Source organism: Melitaea cinxia, chromosome 12, assembly GCF_905220565.1.
Source record: "Melitaea cinxia chromosome 12, ilMelCinx1.1, whole genome shotgun sequence".
Classification (NCBI taxonomy): domain Eukaryota; kingdom Metazoa; phylum Arthropoda; class Insecta; order Lepidoptera; family Nymphalidae; genus Melitaea; species Melitaea cinxia.
The window spans coordinates 6,855,790-6,872,030 of NC_059405.1; the positions used below are offsets into that span (position 1 = coordinate 6,855,790).

The 16,241-nt window shown below is 33.6% G+C and overlaps 3 long non-coding RNA genes across 3 annotated transcripts in view; 2 read left to right on the forward strand and 1 right to left on the reverse strand.

The window, feature by feature from the left end:
• LOC123658348 overlaps nucleotides 1-16,241 on the reverse strand; it is a 20,218-nt gene continuing 3,977 nt past the window's right edge. The window contains exons 2-3 of the long non-coding RNA XR_006743860.1: nucleotides 15,450-15,455; nucleotides 1-122 (exon numbers count right to left, since the gene is read on the reverse strand). This is a non-coding gene — a long non-coding RNA (uncharacterized LOC123658348). The remainder of the gene's footprint in view (nucleotides 123-15,449; nucleotides 15,456-16,241) is intronic.
• On the forward strand, nucleotides 11,901-12,473 carry LOC123658346. Its single transcript, XR_006743858.1, has 2 exons — nucleotides 11,901-12,119; nucleotides 12,440-12,473. It is a non-coding gene; the product is annotated as an uncharacterized LOC123658346 (long non-coding RNA).
• The window catches only part of LOC123658347, a 16,956-nt gene continuing 13,882 nt past the window's right edge, over nucleotides 13,168-16,241 (forward strand). Inside the window, exon 1 of the long non-coding RNA XR_006743859.1 lies at nucleotides 13,168-13,248. This is a non-coding gene — a long non-coding RNA (uncharacterized LOC123658347). The remainder of the gene's footprint in view (nucleotides 13,249-16,241) is intronic.

The following is a 16,241-nucleotide window of genomic DNA, read 5'->3' on the forward strand; positions in this document are numbered from 1 at the left end:
TTGGATGGTTATCCCGCCATCGGTCAGCTTTATAAGTTCCAAGGTGGTAGTGGAACTGTATTATCCCTGAGACGCCTCTTACGTCACCCACGGGAAGGCGGAAAGGGCGGCTATATTCTTTACTACTGTAATCAACTGTAAAAATACATTTAGGGACACAATAAATATCAGCTATCAATTCGAATACAATTTTGCTGTAATTTTGCATAGCTAACGTAAATCAAATATGTAGGACACATTCAATTTCGATAAATAAATCAAAGGGCTTTAAGAGCAGTCAATAAACTTTAAGTATGTCCAAAATGAACTCCCACGCACACTAATGCGCGTTGACACAGGCTTTATTACAGAAACGCATAGTTGGGAAACAACGTCCTTTAAGAATATAATAAAACCTTCGTTTACTTCATAACTATCTGTTAACACTAGTTTAATACTAGAACAAAAATAGTTTTGAAGACTGGTACAAAGAAGACTGGTATAAGTAGTATGAAAATCGCCATGTAACCTATTAATAGGTAGTGAGAAGCAATGCGGAGCATTGTCGTGTAAATCTGCCAGCTAAGCCTGCGGAAGTGTCGCCTTTATAAGTCGTAAATCAGTTGGCTTATCGGTTTACGTGGCCGTCCCGCCGCCGTCCGCGAAATATGCAGCATGGGACCTTATTCGAAAAGCAACCGAAACAATACAAGAACAACATGCTTATCGCATATTTCGAATTCGAAATGCAATTGTATTGACATAGCGATTGTAAACATAGCGATTTACATCTCGAATTCATTCAGTGTGATTTCTTTATTTTATATTTGGCGAGAGGACAATTTACTAATTACCGTACGATTTTAATTATACAATTCTGTTATTGTCGTTTTCAGTTCGATGGATTTATTATTACTTTCACCCGTGACGTGTTAAAATCGTTCGTAAAGATAAAGAAAATAAATACCTAAATCATTTTTATGTGAACGGTAATAAAAGTCTTATAAATTTTTATATACAATTTATAGACTGATGCTTATAAAGTTTTACTCAAAGTTTATGGGCTCATTCGAAAATACGTATTTGTGAATATTTATAGCTTGCGTAATAACCGCCGAGAGTTATGTTCCGTTGAGTCCAGCTCGACAAATTGTCCACCCGTTGTGAATTTGTATGCGTCACCATTTCATATTCTTTTTGGTCATTTGAAATCCTTATCCGCTTTTCGGTGCAATGCGCAAATTTATTTCAAATACGACGACCCAAGCATGACATGTAGTGTTGCCCAAATTCAGTCTTGGTCTTGCAGTCTTGGTCTTGTTCTTGCGTTTTTGCAAGACCAAGAACAAGACCGCGTATTTTTAGCAAGACCAAGACCAAGACTGACCGTGCAAGACTTGAGCAAGAACAAGACATAGCCTGCAAGACTCTTGCGTCTTGCAGCTAGGACTTAGCGCTATTTCACTGAGTAGTTAGGTGTAACAGTTCGGTGTATAGGTAGGTACGCTTAGGAATTCTATGAGACGCAAAAAACTGTATCAAAGAATATGAAAAACTGGACCTATGCGCATTACGACTAATACCATAAACATAGCGAATAAAAAAATATCTATTAAAATCAAACTGAGTGCATGCATAGTTATGTTTTAACCATCGGCACTTTGATAATGCGGCATCAAAGGTTTTGTACTTACTTCTCAAAGAAATTTGCCGCTTTTCGGAAGTACATGGTTATGATACACGCGCCGGCGGCTTCTTTTGAAATCTAAAACAATCGTTGCCGCCACGCCGAAATCATAACGTTTGACACTATTTGATTGCCGCCATAGGGCGTAGGTATACTCATGCAAAATAATTTCGAATTTTAAGAGTACCTACAGGTGTTCCAAAGAATAAATAAGTTTCAGAGTGCTTAGAATGAAAATGAATACATTATACTGATCACGCAAGTAGTATTATGATTAGGATAAAATGGTAAGGATAGGTAGTAGATGTCATATTAATTCATTCTAGTAAGTATATATTATAATATTGATTACTTATATGGTTTTAAACTAATTACTTAGGTACTATTATTGTACATTTAGTCATTATATTTCTTAAGTTTTTACAATAAAAAATAGCAAAAAGTGTTCAAATATCACCCGTTTAATAAATATTGTAGCCACTTTTAAATATACTTGAAACGTGTAAAAAAATTCTACAAAACTAATAAAATAATATAAAAAGCGTAGGTACTTACCTACTAATAAAATAAAAAGCCTGCGATAAGAGTTTTGTATTACTTACCAGCCCGAATATCTCTGAGAGAGATGATGAGAGTAAGTATTTACTAGCTGTGCCCGCGACTTCGTCCACGAGGAATAGTAACTTTGGAGGTATAGTGACGTTCAGGACTTATTTATTTATTTTAAAACTTCTGTCATCAAACATACAAACGAACTCTTCAGCTTTATAATATTAGTATAGATGTACGCCAAAACATTCACTTATATGTAAAGAATAGTGATTGGCACTAATTCTTTACATATATTTTATTCACGCGTCGCGTCTGTACAAGTAGGTAATATTTAGTGTGTGTTTGTACGCCACACGCGGCATTGTTTGATTTGCGGCGGCATCCTTTTCATAGAGCCGGCACGTGGCGAGGCGGCGCGGTAGAAAGCAAGGAAACGTACTATAAATAAAGGAATTATTTTAATTCCAGTCATTTCCAATTGAGCTGTGCTTCGAGTCTAACTTAATAATTGTTTTTACTAATTCTCGTTGTTTTCTAAAAACGTATCACGTGTACAATTTAATATGAGTGACGAAGATTCAAATTATTCTAGTCCGAGTAACGAGAGTTTGAGTCACAGATCTAAAAGACCCAAAAGCAAATTTGAGGAGTTTTTCGAAATAATTCATGCATCCCAAACTGCTTTCTGTAAATTGTGCCAACATAAAAAGATTGAAATAAAAATGAAAAACAGAAACACTTCAGGCTTAAGGAAACATCTAATATCTTTCCACAAAAAGGAATCAGAAATATTTCTTCCTGTTAAACCAAAATTAAGTGGAGATATCACAAGCTTTTTAGTAACCGCTGGAAGAAGTGGACAGGTAAGAATATTTTTTTAACAGTTAAAAGAATTTTAACTCTGCGTAGCTATTCATGCGATACTTTCAAAAACGCCATTAACTTACGTAAGTATTTTTGAGTTAGTGGTGTTTTCATCTAGGGGTGCGACATATTAAGTATGTAATTATCGTCTTAAATATTTTTTATAAACACCCATATTTTCATTCAATCGGCCAGTAACAACTAAGTACTTTATTTTGATAAATTACAGTACAGTGCAACCTTAATATAACAAATATCAATTTAACGATTTTCTCGATTTAACAACAACAAACCTCCTCCTCTTATACGCTCAAACCTAGTATGTTTTAAATAATAACACAAGATTTATTGTTTTGTTTCAGTCGGAAAACAGCAGTGACAACATCACGACAGCTACAGTTGATTGGGTGGTGAAAAAATATCTTCCCTTCTCATTTTTCGATGACGAAGCTACACAAGTATATTTTCGATGTATTTGCCCTAATATGGTGTTTCCTAAAAGGTCTACACTTAGAAGGAAAGTCAAAGAGCGATCTGAAGAGCTCCAATTGAATCTCAAGGAACGACTTCAACAATTATCATCTAAAATGTCTTTTACCATTGATGGGTGGACGTCAATTGCTGGTAGGAGTTACTACGGGGTTACTATTCATTATATAGACAACGAATGGAAGTATCAATCTGTAGTTCTTGATTTTATACCATCACGCGGTCGACATACTGGGGAAGATATTGCAACGATTTTCCATGAATGTTTATTGGAATATGGCATAATTGATAAAATACGAGGTATCACGGTCGACAACGCAACTGCAAATACCAAATTTATGTATGAACTGGGCAAACAGCTGCCGCCACACTTTGATTCAGACAATCAACATTTCCGGTGCTTTGCTCACATTTTAAACCTTGGTGTACAAGATTTATTAAAGACCTTAGCATTACACTGTGAGTCTGACACTAACGCGCAAGATCAGCAGTACGAAGACTATGCAGACGAAACTGAGGATGAGGAAGATGAAGAATCTGCACCAAATATTGCTGACTCGCGTACATCTGTAACAAAGTTACGCAGTATTTCCAGTAAAATAAAAAGAAGTGAGATAGTGAAGAAGAAGTTTCAGTCTGCTTGTGAAGCAGTTGGCGTGCCATCAAATCTAAATGCCATTCTTGACTGTCCAACGAGATGGAATTCCACACATGATATGATTGGATTTGGTTTAAAAGTGAGAGCGGGCATTGACATATTGTGCAGTTCTGTCACCGAATTAAATGATTTTCAAATCACAGCTAATGAATGGCAGGTACTCGAAAAATTACATAAATTTCTAATAAACTTTAAACTTTTAAGTACAAAACTTGGTGGAGACAAATATGTTACATTACCGCTAGTCATTGTATCATTCAATCTCTTGCTAGATAAAATTGAATCCATGGTAAAACAGTTAGATGATTAGATTAAGATAATTATAAGATTTAGATTAATTATAAGATTAACCGATTCTTGACTATGCTGATATTTGTTACCTAGACCTTAAAGAGGAGCAGTTAAATAAGCTTGAGCGCCTCCAGAATCTCTGCATACGGTTCATATTTGGTCTTCGCAAATATGACCATGTCTCCGATTTTCGTAATCAACTCAAGTGGCTCCCTATCCGCCTTCGCAGGAATACTCACATCCTTTCTTTACTATATTGTGTACTTTTCCATCCAGATACACCGCGTTATCTAAAAAATCGCTTTGAGTTTCTCTGTGACACTCATGAACGTTCCCTCAGGTCATCTTCAACCTTAACACTCAAAACTCCTTCTCATACTACTTCCTTTTATTCAAACTCCTTTTCTGTTAAAGCTGTACAACTTTGGAATTCTCTTCCTCTCTCTATAAGAAAAGCTCAATCTCTTGCCTGTTTTAAAAAATATCTAAAGGCGCATTTTTTGTCACTAAATACTTCATAATTATCATTATCAGCTCCATAAATATATATATTATGTAGTATTTGTTTATGTAGTAGTATATATATATATATATATATATATATATATATATATATTTGTATATATTTATTTGTATATATGTATGTGTATGTATATTGTGTGTATATGTATGTGTATATGTATATTTACTTCTGTTAATATCATACTGCTTGTTAACTATATACCAATTCTTTATCAACTGTTTGTACACTTCCCTACCGCTTCTCTTTTTCTTCGCTATGTCCTATGCCCAAAGGTTGTCTGGAAGAAATCGCTCTTAGCGATAAGATCGCCTTTGTACATCTTTCTTTTCATGTATCACTTTTGTTGTAATGTTTCTTTGTGGTGTACAATAAAGAGTATTTATTGTTATTATTTATTATTAGATGAGAAACCTAATCGATCTGAAGTGGATGAAAGGCTCATTCTAGCTTTCCAAGCAGCTCGAGACAAAATGCTTAAACATTACAAGAAGAGCAACTGGATTTATTGTACTTCTTTAATTTTAGACCCAAGGCATGAGGCTCAGACTTTTGACCTGACAATGTGGGGGAAGCAACTTAAAACAGAAAGTCTGCGCAAGTTCAATGAACTTTATGAAGAATATAAAAGTCTACACTCACTGAACAAATCTCTGGAATTACCAGAAAAAGAAAATAAAGTATGTGATGAAGATGAAGACGTAATAGACTTTGATAAACTCTATGAATGTCCCTCGACGTCATCTGGATCTTGTCTTCAAGGCTTAGTGATAGACGAGTTGGAGGAGTACCTGAGAAAACCAAGAACTGCCAGCTCGGAAGACATTTTAGATTGGTGGAGGACGCATGAGACAGAGTATCCGATTTTATCGAAAATGGCCCGTGATTTTCTCTCAATACCTGCAACTTCAGTACCTGCTGAGAGGTTATTTTCTAAAGCATCATTAGTAATTAGAAAACATAGAAATAGGTTAAGTGATGAGTCAGCCAGATGGTTACTTTGTATTAATTCTTGGTCAAAAAAATTGATATAAAGTATCATAACCTAATGATAAAGCTGTTGATTTGTGTTGTATTTTATTTTTTATTCAAATAAATGATAAATCGTAAAACTCTTTTATTAAATTTCTTATAAGTTGAGGGTTCAATCTCTTTCTAGACAGATAAGTATTGTTCTTTAAAATACAGTCAAGTTATTGTAATTAATTTGTTTTTTTACATGTTTTAGCAAATGTAAGCTTATAAATCATAAATGTTTATTAAGAAACAGTTACTTCCATGGAAAACGACATATAGGTCAGTTGATTTTTCGAATTTCTTATCAAATCTTCAGTTATTTATTAATCTGCTTGATCTTTACTATGGCTATGTTAATTCAAGCTCACAATGTTCCAATTCTAATACGTTTTTCTAAGATTTAAAGTAAACTTTAATAAATAGTAATAGACTAATAGGTAATTGCAAGACTTGCAAGACTCTTGCTGCAAGACCAAGACCAAGACCAAGACTGGGAGCGCAAGACCAAGACCAAGACCAAGACCAGGTGTATTGGCGCAAGACCAAGACTAAGACTGGCTAAGTCTCGTCTTGTTCTTGCATTTGGGCAACACTAATGACATGATCACTTGATTTTTTTTAGAATGTAAAATGCTAACACGACCAGAATCGTTTTTAGATAATTCGGACTTTAGTCGACATATTTTCATAAATGTCAACAAATAAAGTATATATACACGTACATAAACAAACATTTTAATTTATTTAAAGCAGCGTATAGTGGACATATAGCCCACATCATTAATAGCCTCGCGATAGTCAAAATCGATATACACGTTAACGCTTTTAGCGCAATGTATAAATAAATACAAACCCACTATTTAAGCTTTAAATGTTTTTCAATAAATTAATTTCTGTAGTTAATCTGTGAGTTGAAAAAGAAATCACGGTTGGGCAAGTTTAGATCGATTAGATGAAGTCGCAATTTTTTTTTTTTTTTGCTTTAATTTATTTTTCATTTTTACAGTTATCAAAGCTTTAACAAATAACACATATCAATACTATTTTTCTTAACATATTAACATTCAACTGATGTGACGAATGGATCAAGAGCAGACCCTGAATTAGGATTGGCATTCTTTGAAAAAGAAACCAAAAAGACAGTTAACAACCCCGAAACGCAACAGATTATTAAAAAAGCAATTTTAACTTTTAATATCATTCCAAGTTCAGTTCTTGAACGGAGTCACAATCAAACGTCAAAAGTGCAATATGACACGAGCGCGGATTTACTGCCGGCCATTAGTCAAACAATATCAGAGTTATCCACACTGATCGAACGGAACCGAGTCCCGGGAGCTGTACATCGAAATCGATCATTCTCGAAATATCTACGTCAGACACTTAAAAGAGCGGGTGATTTATGATATTGAACTTGATATTATTACTGTTTTCCTTTAAGAATTCTAAAAATAGGATACTGAAAACACCAAAACAATAATTACAGAAAAATTTGTTTGAATTGGTTTAGGCTAAACGTAGTCGTTTCTTCCTGACGACGTGTTGGCACAACGGTCCCAGCACTGATTTGTGGCTGTTGCGCTGACGGTTGCAGGTTCGATCCCCGTACATGACAAACATTTGTATTGGCCATACAGATGGTTGCCGCGGTCTGTATGTTTTTGCAGGCCTCGTGGGTCTCCCCACCGTGCCTCGGAGAGCACGTTAAGCCGTCGGTCCCATTTGTTATCATGTACACCTGATAACAATCGTTACTCATAGTAGGGAATATATCCGCCAACCCGCATTGAAACAGCGTGGTGGATTAAGCTCTGGTCCTTCTCCTACATGGGGAAAGATGCCTATGCCCAGCAGTGGGATTTTACAGGCTGAAACGTAGTCGTTTTCGGCTATTTTTTATTTTTTACACTAAAATAGTAACATCATTGTGTATTTTTATTGCCCTATAAAACATATTGACAATTTTCAATTACAAAAAAATTCGAAAGGTTATATATTAATGGAAAATTATGTCTTGTTTTCTAATATGTCCTCCTGTGACCATGGTTGCTGTAAAGTATCCGAAACGTCGCAAATCAAAAAAAGTTAATAAACCGCGATAAAATGCGAAAAAGTTGTTTTCAGGAAAATCATGTCGTTGATTGATTCAATTATTATTATCGAGGCATCACAAAAACATCTGTATTCACTGCTAATAAATACATATAAACAATTATACGGCTTTATTAACAGTTTGTTTTTTTTTCACACTCGAACGTACATATAATTTAATCTGAATTGTTTAATGTACATGATCAAACACACTCGTAGTTCTCAACGTGTATGAAGCACACGTGAAACATATATTTAAATAATGCCAATTAATATTATAATGTAACGTTTTTATCTCGAACGATATCATATAATAGATTTCCTGCCATTAATAATTATAATAGCCTTTAGTTTAAAACTAGTCAATAGTGAAATCAGGTAGTCAATGATACGGGGTCGTTCGTACGCTGTCAGAGCCTTGACTGACAGGCGTTGGAGTTCGATTAGATATGCTATAATATCTCGAAGCCAGTCATGCGCTCTGTTTGGTATGTAAATGTATGTCACGAGACGGAGACTTGGACGGTATTCGCCAAGTGTCGTCTTTCAACCGCATACGGAAGATCTGACCGTTTACCGGATATGTGACGCAGGCTTGATAGTTCTATCTCTTTCATTTGTATGCATCTTTTATTCTTTATCTCACTCCAAAAACAAGAGGATAAACGAAGCAGAGATAAAATCTGTCCAATGACCGGTTGGGGTTTAACAGACTCGTGTATTTTTGTATTTTTACTACGAAGTCGATTTTCACAATTTCTTGTGTGACACTTCATTGGTATTCCAGGGCAAAGAACATTTACACCCTTCGAGTGATCGAAATGATATTTCATTTATGTATAAAGATGTGAATGGATTTATAATGACTCTTATTCTATTTATTTAATTCAACTTTACAGTTCATGCTTGATAATACTCTTGCAGCAACATAAAAAAAAACATGAAAATATTAAGTATTTAACCTTACCGATGGGAAGAAATTAAGATACAATATCTGCTACTGCACATACAACCAATACTATGAAACATATAGGTATAAATTAGTTTTGGTATGAAGTCCCTCCTCGTAGTCAGTAATTAATTGGCAGTTTAACGGAACGGTACAAGCTCTCAAGATGGGCATTAGTTATGTGTATCATAGAAAGCGGTCGATCCCAATGGGGTACGGGGATTGAGATTATGGAGTGATAGCACTTACGAATGTGTAATATCTATTTAATTGATAATAAACCTTAAAATACAATATTAATTTGTGTCTTCTTAGCTTTAAATACCTACATTATAACTTATATTATAACCTCAGTTGTTGTAGATTCAGTATGTTAGTGTACAGATGTCCAGCATGGAATTTAGCCTAAAAATAATAGTCGTCAGGTTTTTCCATAGTTTTTTTCTTCCTCTAATTTCTAGTCTTGTTATATCCAGACGTAAAACTTAAAAGTATTTGTCAATTAATTTACTCAATATTGTATGGCGTTTTGTAGCCATAGTAACAGATAAATTTAATTACTTTAAATTTGTTGCGATTGAAATTCTTACAGCGTGAGAAATCAATGTGATTTTAAATTGATATCTTCTGGACACAAAGGCAACGTTGTGCGAATAATCACGCCTCGATAGTTGCAAGATGACGTGCAACAAATGCACTGCAGTTATTGGCTTCGTGATAATCGTCATATCCACTAGTTTAACAGAAAGCCAGTACGATTCCTGAAAAACGTTTTCAAAATAAACATCAAACATCAACAGCATCAAAGACGAAAATTAAAACCATATAGATAACTTTTAATATTATTTTCTATGTTAAAATTTAAAACCACATTTTTCGAGAACAATCTGAATTTATAATATCAATATCAATTTACTAAGCCGATGTAAACAGCACTCACACTGAGGTAAATATCGCAAAAGTAATAATTTAAACTTAAGATCATAACAGCGTATATTTTGAATTTAAATCGCCAGCAATCCCATCGAATACAATTTTTTTACAATTTGTAAACTATTATTTCATATTTACGCAATCGTTTTAGTCCAGTTCGGTAGAATAATTTTCTGTAATAGCGCATAAACGTCGAGCGGGATGGCGACGTATTGAAAGTAATATAATAAGCTTAGGGCTTAGCTATTCAGTTTCATTTCTTAGAGAGGTGATTTCTGAGCTCCGTCCGGCAAATATAGAATTTCTGCAGACCTGTAAATAAAGTGTTTAATCGCCTATACTTCACAATCTGCTCCTGACATTACTGCAGCAATAAAAGGTCGTTTCAAAAGTGGAGTAACCAATTTTTATGACTCTATAAATGTCACAGCATGAAAATTTAAACAAGTGTCATCGTAAACAAAGTAGAGAACCTCGTTGTGATGTTGATTTTGAACACGCTCTTGACAAATAAAACTAATTGTAAAGCCAACTTTAGGTGAAGGCATTCACAATGTTTGTCATTATAGATACGTATGTATTAAAAATGTATGGAAATGACAATAAAAATGCAAAGTATTTTATGTCAATTGTTTTATTAGCAATTTTAAACACTCAATGTAGCGATAATCAAATTTATCGAAAGATCGCTGTTTGTCTTAAACCGATCGCTCATTCTGTTTCATATTGTCAACATGCAGACGCGAAAACAAGGGGCGTGAGTGGAAAAATCGCGCAATTTTCCGGATGCCGTTAAAGCTAATACGGCCTTCGGAGGCGGTAGTCGATTAATCTCTGTCGACCGCGATGAGCTCCTACTGCTCGATATAAGGGACCAATCAAACTAGAGCTCCGATTCTTCAAAATATATCCTTTATTAACTTTCTCTATATATAGAAAATAGGGCTCACGGTAGTTTGGTCTCGGATTCTGACGGGTCCCTTTGAACGTGGAACGCGAGGATGATCAAACCGCTACTCTTTGGTAGCAGAAATTATGAGTGCACTCGAACGTTCAGAGATAAAACTGATGTTGTGGAACTTAAGACTTGTTATCTATAATATAAAAATAAGTCGCTGAATGTGTTGCTAAGCGCAAAACTCGAGAACGGTTGGACCGATTTCGCTAATTCTTTTTTTAAAATATTCCTTGAAGTACGAGGATGGTTCTTACGGAGAGAAAAATTCTAAAAAAAAAAAAAAAAAATTCTGAAAAAGTTTAAAAACAACACTTTTCTATACTCCCATACAAAAGATTTGTGATAATACTTAAAAGTCAATTTGAACTTTAATACCATACGATTAAGTTTGTGTTAGGCGATACGAAGTTTGCTAGTTATTGATAAAAAAATCTGTCAGGCAGTATTAATGTGAAGCGTGTAACTTTATTTTCTCCATCATAAAAATAATTAAATAAATTAACATTTATTTTAATGTTGATTTGGCTGATTATGCCTCAATTAAAGACTCATTTTTAATGTTTTTATTTAATAAAAGTAGGAAAATGTAAAAGCTAACTCACTATATACTATTATGAGCACTTGTTTGAGAATATTAAATCGAAACACGAGACTGGTTTTTGCGCTAAATACAATATATCGACTACCGAAGATAAAGTGATTGCAACCTTTGTTAGTTTGCTTGCATTTTAATCCATGCGAGATTTAAAAACTGCCGATGAAAACAGATTGATGGTCGTCAGCCGATCCAATTATGACCAAAATTTTTTTAACTTGTATTTACTTTTTAAATAACATTGTTGTTTTTTTTTTACTTGAAATAATGAAAAGTAGTACATTGTAGACTTTTTATATTTCTCATGTCATTTACATGCATTTATTATGTAGAGGAACTGCAGCATATTTGGGATACTGCAGATAACTTGGAATACTTCGATATCTAAATAAATATAAACGCCATCTGTGTTTTTATGCGCTAAAAATAATGTCATACGACACACAAAGCCAAAAAATACTAAAAACTAGACGCCATCTTGACATTCCGGCTACCAGCCTCAAGTGAACGAGACGTCTGCTTTGAAAACTTTTTCGGTAAGTATGCAATCAGTGATAATAATTTACTGAAATTCTTTAAATCTTCATTGTAATTATTTAAGCTGTTAAGTAAACTTGTTAGTTTATGATGTTACTATAATTTTGTGAATATTTCTAGAATTAAAAATGTGATATGGAATTTTAGGTTAGGATGTTATGTTGTTAATTTGGAATACCGAAAGTGAGCATAATTTGGAATATTCCAAATTGTATGCACATTTTTATAACTAGATATTAATTATTGCTTTTTTTGAGAACTAGCAATCTAGGTCGTAAGCCGGCAAAATCGTTAATAATCTCAAGATCTTTTTTATAAGGAGAACGCATACACAACGAAAAAAGTCAGATAAAGAAAACAGAACACCGAAAAAAAATATTAAGGGAAAAGGTAAGAAGAAAATAACGAAAAAGACAAAAAAAAAGAAATATGATAGACAGTGACTCATCAGATCCAAATCCTGGGGCTACATCTGGAAATAACACACTCTTCGGACGATGTAGTAACGAGAGATCAAACTGCAAATGACGAAGACACAGGATGTTTTTTTTCTGTAACGGAAAATATCACGAGGATAAGAGGGGTGTAGGATGGGTACACTGCTTAATGTGCGAATTATTGGTTTATGGTGCTTGCAGTGGCTATGAATCCGGTGATGTGATATTTGTGATTACTGCAACAATAGTAAACTGTAAGTTCAAACTTAATACCGATCTGAGATTAGTGTGACTGATTACTTAATAATTAGATATTATTTTAAGGTATTTTGTTTAAAAAGATCGATTACTTAGAGAACTCCTAACTATAAAACTGGTACAAAGATAAGGGATCTCTTAGTTTCTAAGAAAAAGTGTTAGCAATTATGATAGAATAAATGTGAATATAATTTGGAATACTATATTTCAAATTATCTGCACCCTAAGTCAAATCTCGTTGTTAGAGTTTTTTAGTTTGATAGGCATTTTGATAATGTTCCTGGTTTTTGTTATATTTGATTGTTATTATTATTAAAGTTTAATAATTTTCAAATAATTTAATATGTTTTTTATTGAGCCATCCCGTTCCTCTTTAAATTTATTCTCAAAAAACAAACTAGTATTCCAAATATGCTGCAGTTCCTCTAATTATGTGTATTAACAGTTGGGCTTAAAAGTTTGTAGGCTAACATATATTTTTTTTCTATTTACGATAAACATACAAATTTTCGATATCATTTTATAGTACGATTTGATGTTTTCGTCGGTCACAACTGCTTTGGAGCGTTCACTTCGTGCATCGTCCTCAGTGCTCATTTGAACCTATTTTGAACAGCTTCTTAGCAACTTAGCAAGTCACTTCTCAACGGTTGATTTTCCTGGTGCAAGGTAGGAATAATGTTTATCAACAAGTCTGTTCCAGTAGTCAACAATATTTTTTCGCCACAAACCAATGCTTAATTATCAGGAGATTCCTTTTATTCTATTCTTCAAACTAGCAAAAGCTGCTTCACTCAAAATGCTCTATCCCACAAATTAATAATACGACAGTTTTGAAATTTATACCCGTATCTTTTTAAAGGTAAGAGTTAACTGAAAATAATAGAGATTTAATGCTAGCAGCGCCATCTGTGTGTTAGCTTACGAACTTTTCAGTCTACATGTTATTAATAATAATACATTTAATAAGTTCAGTCTAAGTTAGCATTAAAGTTAATAAATAAACATTTGAGTTTGTTTAATAGGTGATGTAATCAAATAAACTAAATGAGTAGTTATATAGACTAAATAAACATTTATAAAATTTAGGAAAATAAGTTTGCAAGAAAATCGTGGAAACCTGCTTATATATTCGACTTTCGAACATATACAAACCTGTGTTAGTAATAATCTTTTTCACAAATAAAAATAAGAAATAAACATTAAACATTATATCACAGATTTATCTTTAGGTATTAATTATTTTTATTTTTGCTAGAAAGACTTAGAACCCGACTTCAATTACACCAACAAGTTAACTACAAGCTAGCAGGTTAACTACGTAGATAGTCGGTAAAATAGTCCATTAAATACGCATAATTAAAGATAACTCATCACACATAAAAAATATAGTCGAATTGAGACCCTCCTTCTTTTTTAAAGTCGGTTAATAAATTTATTAAAAAAATTTTAAGTAAAATATTTATAAGCACAACAAAATTGGTTTAAAATGAAGCAAAAACCGCTGTGACCAATAAAATACTTTCAATGAATTAAAATAATTTAACTAAACACATTCCAATTGAACTCAATAGGGCCTAGGGATTTTAATACCGTCCGGCAAATAAGAACATTTAGGTTTTACCTACAATGGTCATTATCACGTTTCAATTCACGCCGGATTGCACTGCTTTAAACAGCTAAATGGTACAAAACGAATTACGCGTCCAAACAGATCCCATACTGAAACGTAACGTATGTAGAATATTCATGACCCGTCTAGAAAATAGAGTAATGGAGCAATGAAATATAAGAGGGAGGCCATAAAGTAATCAGAGCTGAAGTTCAATTGCAAAGTAGATGAGACAAGTCTTAACGTGAAATGGAACTTCGGGGAGTTTTTAATGTATGAAACATAGGATCGAGCGGTATACAGATGCCCATTCCCAGAGGCATTAAGTTATTAGCTCGACGTTTTGTTTCAATGCGAGCTCGGACACTGCACCGAATGTTTTAGTCTTCAATTTGAATTCAATGGACAGAATTAGAGTTGGAACAGGCAGCACGTTCACTGTACCGGCTCAATAAAGTACCCACATTATACGTCGAAGGATTTTCCCAGGAGTTCAATTATTCGCTTTAGTGTAAGAGTGTAACAGTGTATTCAAATTTCACATTTCTATTTGAAAAATTGATGACTTTCATTAAGTGAGAAATAATTTATACGGGTAATGAATTAGTACATTATAAAACTTTTCTACTTAAAGTTATATAAAATAGAAAAAAAAGTTCTATCCATTAATCCGCTACAACAGCTATTAACTGTTGTGAACTAATTTGGTAGAGGAACTTTATGTAAATATCTAACATTTGGACAAAGCATTTTATTTCTGATAAGAAAAAAAAATATAATCTTCTAAGCTGCAGTATGATTTGGTATTAAAACTTGTATGTATTTGCGCAAATGCTTCTTATGAAAATTTCTCTTGACGCATTTATTTTCATCAAGAATTTTATATACGGTCAGTAAAATTACTTATAAATAAATACGATTCTATCAGTAATCCCTCTGTCATATCTGTTGATAAGCGAGCAATTCCTTAAACATCTTATTATTCATCAATTTCAGACAATCGCAGTAAAATATAATCATACGTACCGCTGAATTATCGGCACATTCAAGTTTCCTTGATATGATTACCTTCATCACGAAAGCACCGCATCCATTTTTTTAAATATTACTTTTTGTCCACATGATTATACTGATTTTCTAATTCATATCAACGTTTAAGCATAATAACAAGAAAAATCTTTCGTATCTTGAAATTGGTCCTATGCATATAAATATTTGGAATAGCACATGCGAGTTTACTAATACGCTAGCTTAATGCATAAAGCTCCAATTAAATAACAAGGCGGGGGGATTTTACTGTGCTTATAAAACAAGGTTTATGTTTAAGCAAATAAAATGTAGTAAATATTCGTTTAATCGCAACGGTAGTGGGTCACGTCGCCGTAGCATCGACGCACGTAAATCTGCTAACAGTTGATTAGGTTAATTGATGTCATTAATCGCTACGATCGCGACAACCCCCTATCGTGTTTAATTAACTAACGAATGGCGGACGTTCAACTAGCTCATTTTATATCGACGAATCGTTACATGTCTGATAGGTGACCTACGAGGCTATTTTCGATAATCGCTTAAACACATGTGCAAGAATAATTCAAAAAGTGATTTTCAAAACTAATCATGCAGTTTTTTTCACAATTACCAACAATATTTGAAAGTACATTTGTTCGTCTAATGCTTAAAGATGCAATAACATTGTTTAGACTATTCGCGGCATTTACGATCTTGGAGCTCGAGTCTCCCTACGGGATGTTTTTCAAAAGGTAGACATATTAACAATTGCGTCGCAATATATTTATAACAATACTATGTAC